The sequence below is a fragment of the Mandrillus leucophaeus genome, unplaced genomic scaffold (genome assembly GCF_000951045.1).
Source record: "Mandrillus leucophaeus isolate KB7577 unplaced genomic scaffold, Mleu.le_1.0 Scaffold117, whole genome shotgun sequence".
In the NCBI taxonomy this organism is placed as follows: domain Eukaryota; kingdom Metazoa; phylum Chordata; class Mammalia; order Primates; family Cercopithecidae; genus Mandrillus; species Mandrillus leucophaeus.
In genome coordinates this window covers 3,071,024-3,080,465 of record NW_012099987.1, presented here as the reverse complement: position 1 = coordinate 3,080,465, position 9,442 = coordinate 3,071,024, and positions in this window count along the sequence as shown.

Below are 9,442 nucleotides of genomic sequence, written 5' to 3'. Positions count from 1 at the left end.
CCTCCTCGCCTTGCTCGCCTCTTAGTCCTCTCTTCCTCTCCTCCTTTCCCCACCCTTCCTCTCCTCTCTCCTCCCCTCGACTCTCCTTGCCTTCTCTCTCCTGCTCTCCACCCTTCCCACCCGCCCCTTTCCCTTCCCCTTCCCCTCTGCGGTCTCCTCCCCCGCGCGCTCCTCCCGGCTTCCTGCCATCTCTCTTGCAGTCTCGCTCACCACCCTGGCGCCCCCCTTTCTCCTCCGCGCCAGGCCCCCAGCTCGGATTCCTTCGTCCTCGGGCCAGGGCAGGGCGCACCTCCCAGCCCGACGCGGGCCTTCCACCCTCCCCGCCCGTGCGCTGCTGCGCCAAGTTTGCACATCTGGGGCCGCCCCTACCCGCGCTGCCTCCTCCTTTCCCCTTTCTCCAGCCGTAGCGCCCACCCCGGGCCTCTGGGCTCTTCCTGGGCGCGGGAGGAGAGCAGTGCTAGTTTTGAACTGACATTCACTGTCACCTGGACGTCGGCAGTCTCCTGCCAGGGCCCGCCTTGTCCTGTCCAAAGCTGTCCAGGTTCCCCGTGTGGGAGTAAGAATCCATCACCCACCAGAGGCACCGCCACCCGTCCCACTCGACACAAGTTTATCGTCCACACCCTCTTTTATCCAACCCTTCCTTACCATCCTCCCGTCTTGCCCAGATTCAAAATACGCTACCTAACATGGCCAGGACACAAACCCAGGACCAAGAGGAAGCAAAGCCCACGGGCTTAACAAGTAGGCCTAACTGCTTGTGATGGAGGCTAACGATGCTTTACATTATTGTTATTCCGTGCGACCGCTTTACCTGCGTTCTCATTTAACCCTCGAAACAACCACAGATACATGCAACTCCGCTCATTTTACTGAGGAGGAATGAAGACCAGGAAGCTGATAACTACCGCGAGTAGTTCTCTCCTTCATGCACCTTTGTGCCCATGGCATGTTTCTTTTTCTTTTTCTTTTTTTTTGGTCGGGGCGAGTGGGATAGAGTCCTATTCTGTCACCCAGGTTGCAGGGCAGTGGAGCGATCTCTGTTCACTGCAACCTCCGCCTCCCAGGCTCAAGTGATTCTCCTGCCTCGGTCTCCCAAGTAGCTGGGACTACAGTCGCAAGTACCACCACACCCGGCTAATTTTTGTATGTTTTTTGGTAGAGACAGGGCTTTGCCATGTTGGTCAGGCTGGTCTCGAGCTCCTGACCTCAAGTGATCTGTCCCCCTTGGCTCCCAAAGTGCTGGGATTGCAGGCATGAACCACCAAGCCAGGTCATGACATCTTTCTAAAAAACAGACCTGGTTATTCATTACATTGCTTCCCCTACTGAGACAGCACAGAAGCTGTCTCTTCTGTGTGGCCTGTTTCACAATTTGTCCCCAACCAATTTCCAGCTTCCTGGCTTGCCACTTCCTTCCCTTTCCCATGCTGTTACCTGGCATACCAACCCCACCAATCCTTTCCAGTTTCCCAAGTAAGCTCAGAATACCCTGCATTCCCAGACCCCACTTGACAGCAAAACTCCTATTAATCCTTCAAGGCCCAGTTTAAATGCTACTTCCTTTTGGTCCAGCCTCTGAGGCTGCTCTTCTAGGCCCCCAGTTGGACTATCCCTCTGCAGCAGTGTTGAGTTGGCTACATCATAACTATTGGATATCATGTCTTATCCATCTTTGCCTGTGCCTGGCACGTAGGAGACCCTCAGTAAAATATGTGGAACAGATGACTGAGTGGCTGCAGGGGCAGCAGTGGAACTGAGGGGGCCCCTCTTACCCTGGGGACTGTGCGTGCCTCAGACCTACAGTTGACCCCATGCCGCAGAGCTAGTCTTCATCTCCCAGTCATAAGATGAGTCCTCTGGCCTTTGGCCTGGCTGAACAGGTCCTCTTCCAGCAGACTGGCTCCCCTTGGGAGAGAAAAGCTATGTGGCTTCTCAGCGGGTAATGCCTCTCACTGTCAACTCAGCCCACTTAAAGAAGGCTCTGAATGCATTAAAAAAAAAAGAGAGAGAGAGATCTTGCCATGTTGCCCAGGCTGATTTCAAACTCCTGGGCTCAAATGATCCTCCCTCCTCAGCCTCCTAAAGTGTTGGGATTATAGGCATGAGCTACTGCACCTGGCCTAAATGCATATATATATATATACACACACACACACATGCATTTGAGATGGCGTCTCAGTCTGTCACCCAGGCTGGAGTGCAGTGGCAGGATCTCAGCTCACTGCAGCGTCCGCCTCCCAGGTTCAAGTGATTCTCCTGCCTCAGCCTCCCAGGTTCAAGTGATTCTCCTGCCTCAGCCTCCCAGGTTCAAGTGATTCTTCTGCCTCAGCTTCCTGCCTAGCTGGGACTACAGGCATGTGCCATCATACCTGGCTAATTTTTGTGTTTTTAGTACAGATGGGGTTTTGCTATGTTGGCCAGGCTGGTCTCAAACTCCTGACCTCAAGTGATCTGCCTGCCTCGGCCTCCCAAAGTGCTGGGATTACAGGCTTGAATGCACATATTAAATGAACAAATGGTGATGTATAACACCTCTGTCCGTGTGTGACAGCAGGGTGTAGAGACTCTGGGTGCAGGCCCTGGAGTCAGACTGCCAGGCTATGCATCACTGCTTCACTACTCCTTAGTGCTGGAACCCACGGGGAGGGTAGGCTTGAGCTCTTTGTGCCTCAGTTTCCTCATCTCTAAAATCCTGTTACCAGCAAATAGATATTGAGCACCTATTAAATGCTGGGCACTGTTTTAGGGGCCAGTGATTCATAATATAAATGTGATTTTTTTTTTTTTTTTTTTTTGAGACGGAGCCTCACTCTGTCACCAAGGCTGGAGTGCAGTGGCGCGATCTCGGCTCAATGTAAGCTCTTCCTCCTGGGTTCAGGCCATTTTCCTGCCTCAGCATCCCGAGGCGCCCGCCACCACACCCGGCTAATTTTTTGTATTTTCAGTAGAGACGGGGTTTCACCGTGTTAGCCAGGATGATCTCGATCTCCTGACCTCATGATCCACCCACCTCAGCCTCCCAAAGTGCTGGGATTACAGGCGTGAGCCGCCGTGCCCGGCCAATATACATGTGATTTTTATTAATTGAATGCTTACTGTATTCTAGGCACTATGATGAGCACTTTATATTCGTTGTTTAACTTGATCCTTACACCAACGCTATAAAATGATTGTTATTCGCTCTGATTTGCTGATGGGGAAACTGGGGCTTACAGGGTTCAAGAAGCTGACCATGGCTGGGCGTGGTGGCTAACCCCTGTAATCCCAGCACTTTGGGAGGCCAAGGTGGGTGGATCATGAGGTCAGGAGTTTGAGACCAGCCTGGCCAACATGGTGAAACCCCATCTCTGCTAAAGATTCAAAAATTAGCCCAGCCTGGTGGCATGCACCTATAGTCCCAGCTACTCGGGAGGCTAAGGCAGGAGAATCGCTTGAACTAGGGAGTCAGAGGTTGCAGTGAGTCAAGATAGCGCCATTGCACTCCAACCTGGCGACAGAGCAAGACTCCATCTCAAAAAAAAAAAAAAAAGAAGAAGAAGAAGAAGAAGCTGACTATGTTTACAGGAAGGTGGTGACAGCTCAAACACCAGCCCAGGGGAGCTGACTCCATACCACATTTAAAGTGCATTTATATAATTTCCACATTTTATTCTTGACTACACTCACAGGGACCCAGAAAGGCTAAGTGACTTGCCCAAAGAAACCCAACTTGTAAGTGTCATTGTCGTGACTCAAACCTAGGTCTTCAGATCCCAGTTTCAGGGCTTTCCCCTCAGCATCCCTTAGCATTCCTCTGTGCCCTGGGGGGACATCTTCAGTGCCTCCATATGCCAGTCTTGAGTAGGGCGGAGACTCCGATGGGCAGCTGGGAGCTGAATCTGGGTGCTGGGCTGGTGACAGGGGATTAACGTGGGTGGGGGACCTAAATGAACAAACTTTAAGAGAGAGAGAACATAATCTTTCGTTTCTAAAAAAGGCATTGGGAGATTTGAGGGTCAGGGCGCCACCTGGTGAGCATAAACTTCCAGCCTCTGGAGTCACATCACCCCTTACAAGGAAGTGCCTGCAGCGGCTTTGGGGAGATATTTTTAGCCTCTGGAATCCTGGAATGTTTTCACATTCCACGGGGCGGTCCAGCGGACTCTCTGGAAAAAGCATAACATGCAGGAAAATTCTGATTCTGCCCAACTCAACGAATATGGTCTAGGCACCTGCTAGCTGCAGACAATCTGGATGTGGAAAGCAGGAATGAAAAGGACCAACTTCTGCCCTCAAAGCGTTTGCACTCTGCTGGTAGGGGAGGGACCGTTGTGGACACAAAAGAGAGGTGTAGATGAGGGTTCTAAGGAAATACAAAAGGAAAGGAGAGAGTATGTGAGGGGAGGGCTGGGGAATCTTTCAGCACAAGGTGTCATTGGAGGCCGGATGGAACCAGCAGAGGTAGGAGACCAGAGTTGCTGGGAGTGGCACCCCGCCATGGGTCCAGAGCATGGCTGGATGTTATCGCTGGGCATGCCACAGATGCAAGGCCATGGTTGCTCTTTCCCCTGCCATTCTTCAGGGTCGTGTCTGCAGCCAGCAACCTTAAGAGATAAGGGAACATCTCCCAAAGAGCAGGCTTGCTTACAATAAAAATGGTGATGGTGGCCAGGCGTGGTGGCTCATTCCTGTAATCCCAGCACTTTGGGAGGCTGGGGCAGGCAGATCATCTGAAGTCAGGGGTTTGAGACCAGCCTGGCCAACATGGTGAAACCCCGTCTCTACTAAAATTTCAAAAATTAGCCTGGCGTGGTAGCACACGCCTGTAGTCCCAGCCACTCAGGAGGTTGAGGCTTGAGAATCGCTTGAACCCAGGAGGCAGAGGTTGCAGTGAGTCAAGATCACGCCACCGCACTCCAACTGGGGCAACAGAGCGAGACTCTGCCTCAAGAAAAAAAAAAAAAAAAGGTGGTGGTGGCAACAGTGGCAACAGTGGTGGGTTCCCCAAGTTCAGTGCTCCTCAGCTGTGTCACAAACACTGCCGGTGTAATGTCCACCTGCACCCCTCTGTTGTTGTTCCTGTGAGAGTTGAGGACAAGGGGAACAGACATAACTAGGATGCTCAGGCTGCTTTATCTGTGTCTGAGGAATCCTGTGTCTTCTACCAGCATCTAAGAAACAACACCAGGCTAGCTTATTGGTGGAGTAAAATCCCAGCCCCTGACAGGCGTTCTAGGCAGAAGGAACAGTGTGAGAAAAGCAGTGCCTACACTGTTAAGGAAACAGGGTAGTGCTGCTTGGTTGATTATCTAAGCTTCAGTGCAATGCCTTTCAATTGGCCAGAAAGGAAGGCCAGAAACTTGTAACAAGAAGAAATGCGTGGCCCATGCTGTGACCCCGTGATCAGCACTTACGGTTCACAGTCAGATCCTGTTCTGTCTCCAGGCTACTGTAAAAGTACTGCATATATAGACTCAGCTCACATTTTTTAAACATCTATTATGTACCAGGCCCTGGGCTGACACCGGACACAAATCAGCTAATGGCAGAGGCAAAATGCAAAGCAAGAAAGCAGATGGGTGGCAGGACATGCAGAATCCTGCCTTGAGTCTTATGATTAAATTACTAGATAAACATTCCCTGAGCAGCTACTTTGTACCTGGCAGTATGCTATCATTAGATGCCTGAGCTGGAAGAGGCCTTAAGGATCATTTGCTTCAGGCTTCTCATTTTACAGAGAGAGGAACTGAGGCCCAGAGAGGGGAAGCGACTTGCCCCAGGTCACACTGCTGGTTAATGATGGGAGTGTCAGGTTTAGGTCTCCTGACACACAATATGGTGTGTTACTACAATACTCTGTGACACCATCAGGATGGCACCCAAACAGGAAACTCCCTGGAGCTGTAGGGCAGGGGGCTCTGTTCAGGAACACCGTGGAGCCAGGCGCAGGACACGTACTCACATCTCTGGGCCAAGAGGCTCACTCCTCCTGGCCTGTTCCCAGGATGGCTCTCACCAGGCTGTTGGAACAGTGGCTACTGGGGTAGTCAGTGAGGTCCCCTCTGGGGGTCACTTCTGGGAGGTGCTGGCTGGGACTCTGGGTGGCTCTTGAGCTTGTTGATCCAGCCCCCAGGGAGTACCTGGGCGTTTGCCTGAGCCGTGAGGCAGCCTGGACTCTGGACAGTTGTTTGCAGCAGCAGGGGTCAGGGGCCACGGTCCGGACCTGATCTGACCTTCATGATCCAGACCTGGTGAAGGCATTTGACTCCGGCAGAACTCAGCCCTCACCCCTCAGGGAACACCGGCCAGGACCAGACCCCAAACCACCCAGACTGATTTTTGTGTGAAGCCACCCAGGACACTGGCTGGCAAGGCTGGAACCCTTAGGCTAAGTAATTGTGGGCAACTCTGGTAGGTGCTCCTGAGGCCATGCCATCAAGAGGCTGCCCATGAGGTGCTGAAGGTGCCCTTGCTGGGACCCATGACGGGGATGTGCACACCCCCGAAGACCACACTCTGGGAGAAAGTGGGGCCACATCTGAGTGGTTGGACGCCCTGAGCCAGGACGGACTGGGTAATCAGCACTGCTCTGACAGTCCCACTTTGGGTAGAAGTGGGGCTGGCTCAACAGTAATAACTAACATTTGCAGAGCACCTACTGTGTTCCAGGCACTACACCAGGTGCTCTCTGCATTTGTCTCATTTACTTCCCACAATAGCCCTGTGAAGTAGGAGCTGTTAAAACCATCCTCATTTTAGGCCAGGGGCGGTGGCTCACACCTGTAATCCCAGCACTTTGGGAGGTCGAGGCGGGTGGATCGCCTGAGGTCAGGAGTTTGAGACCAGCCTGGCCAACATGGTGAAATCCCATCTCTACTAGAAATACAAAAAGTAGCCGGGTGTCATGGCATGCGCCTGTAGTCCCAGCTACTCGGGAGGCTGAAACAGGAGAACTGCTTGAACCCGGGAGGCGGAGGTTGCAGGGAGCTGAGATCACGCCACTGCACTCCAGCCTGGGTGACAGAGCGTGACTCCATCTCAAAAGAAACAAACAAAAACAAAACAAACAAAAAAATCCTCACCTTAAAATGAGGAACCTGAGCCCAAGACATAGGGAGGTTATGTGACTCATCCAGTGTCACACAGCTAGTAGAGACAGAAATTCCAAATTGGAGCTTTTAACCACTGCATTTATCTGAGGCTTCAGCCTTGGTCTAGGAGGAGACAAAACATCAGAGGACTGCCCCTGAATGGCAGGAAAGAGAATGGTCCTGATTTTGTGGGGAGGGTCAGGAGGTAGAGCGCTGGGCAAGAGGCCCCAAGAGTGAGTGGGGCCAGGCAAGAGACCATGAGAGTGGGTGTGGTTGCTGCAGTCCCTGAGATCTGCACTTGGGAGCCTGACTCTGTTTGCTATTTCCATGTCTGCCCCTGCTATGCTAGGAAGCCCCTGGAATGGGGGATTTGCCCCCTAACTCCCTATCCTATCCACAGCAGAAGCTTTTTTTGTTTTGTTTTGGTTTGGTTTGGTTTGGTTTTTGTTTTGTTTGAGATAGGATCTCGCTCTGTCACCCAGACTGGAGTGTAATGGTGTGATCCTGGTTCACTGCAACCTCCACCTCCCAGGTTCAAGTGATTCTCCTGCCTCAGCCTCCTGAGTAACTGGGATTATAGGCGCCTGCCACCATGCCCGGCTCATTTTTGTATTTTTAGTAGAGATGGAGTTTCACCATGTGGGCCAGGCTGGTCTCGAACTCCTGACCTCATGTGATCCACCCACCTCAACCTCCCAAAGTGCTGGGTTTACAGGCGTGAGCCACTGAGCCCGGCAGCAGGAGCTTTAATGTAGAAGGATGGCCCCCGAGGGCTGGGCTGGAGTTGGATGATGCTGTGTGCTGAGTGTTTATCTGCATCACCTCCTTACCCCACACGACAGCCTATAAACTGGCTGGTTTGTGTTCTATTCAGGCCTTCAACTGATTAGATGAGCCCCACCCACATGGGGAGGGCAATTGGCTTTCAGTCTACCAAAGTATATGTTAATCTCGTCCACAAACACCCTCACTGAAACACCCAGAATCATGTTTGAGCAAATAGCTAGGCATCCTATGGCCCAGTCAAGTTGACACATAAAATTAACTACCACAAGCAGATGTGCAGAGATGAGACTTAGGGAGAGACAGAAAACAGCTGCCTGTGACTTGCTCCAGGTCATTCAGCTGGACTTCACATCTGTGAACACACTTTAGGCTTACAGTACCTTTCTCCCCACTTCTTAGGCAAACTTAAACAGATTTCTGTGCCTTACATTGACTCTGTAGTTAAGCAAGGAGGGTCTGCAGCCAAAATGCCAGAATCTGAATCCTGGTTCCATGCGAGCGGGTTTTAAAGAAATAGCTAGAAATTCTGTGACTCTCCTCCCGTCAAGATGTTGGGTCTATGTCCACTTCTCTTGAATCTGGGCAGGCGTATGACTCAGTTGTAACTAATGGTGGTAACAACACTATATCTCTTCTAGGTCATGTCAAAAAAGGCAATGCAACCTCGGCATGGTGGCTCACGTCTATAATCCCAGCACTTTGGGAGGCCAAGGTAGACAGATCGCCCTGACCAGGCTGGAGTTCGAGACCAGCCTGGGCAACATGGCAAAACCCTATCTCTACCGAAAATACCAAAAAAACAAAAAATTTACCTGGGTGTGGTGGCATGAGCCTGTAGTCCCAGCTACTTGGGAGGCTGAGGTAGGAGGATCGCTTGAGCTTGCGAGGCAGAGGTTGCAGTGAGCCAAGATCACACCACTGCACTCCAGCCTGGGTGACAGAGTGAGACAGTGTCTCAAAAAAAAAAAAAAAAAAAAAAAAAAAGGGCAATGAATGCAGCTTCTGCCCTCTTTGCCAAAATAAAAAATTCACTTGAAGCCTTGAGCCACTATGGAAGAAGTCTGGCTGTTCTGAGGCCACCATGCTTCTGGTCACATTGAGAAGCCACCGAAGCACTCCAGTCAACAGTTCTAGTCTTCAGGGTTCCTCAGGCTAGGCACCAAAGGGGTAAGAAATGGTTGTTCCAGCCCCTCCAGCTAGCAAGTCAACCTCAGCATTCAAGGCTTCCCAGTTGAGGTCCTGACATTGTGGAGCAAAAGCAAGCCCCTCCTGCTGTGCTCTGGCTGAATTCCTGTGTACTGATCATGGTTTGGGTTGTTGTTGTTGTTGTTGTTTGGTGTTTTTCTGTATTTTATAATGCATTTATTTTACTTTCTGTAATTTAAGATGTATTTTTGATACCTTGGGCCCTGGCATACCAGTGGAGGGACTGCCTCCTCTAGAGCCAGCTAATTTCTTTGTTTCTTCATCTTTCTTTTTCTTTTTCTTTTCTTTTTTTTTTTTGAGATGGAGTCTCGCTCTGTCGCCCAGGCTGGAGTGCAGTGGCCGGATCTCAGCTCACTGCAAGCTCCGCCTCCCGGGTT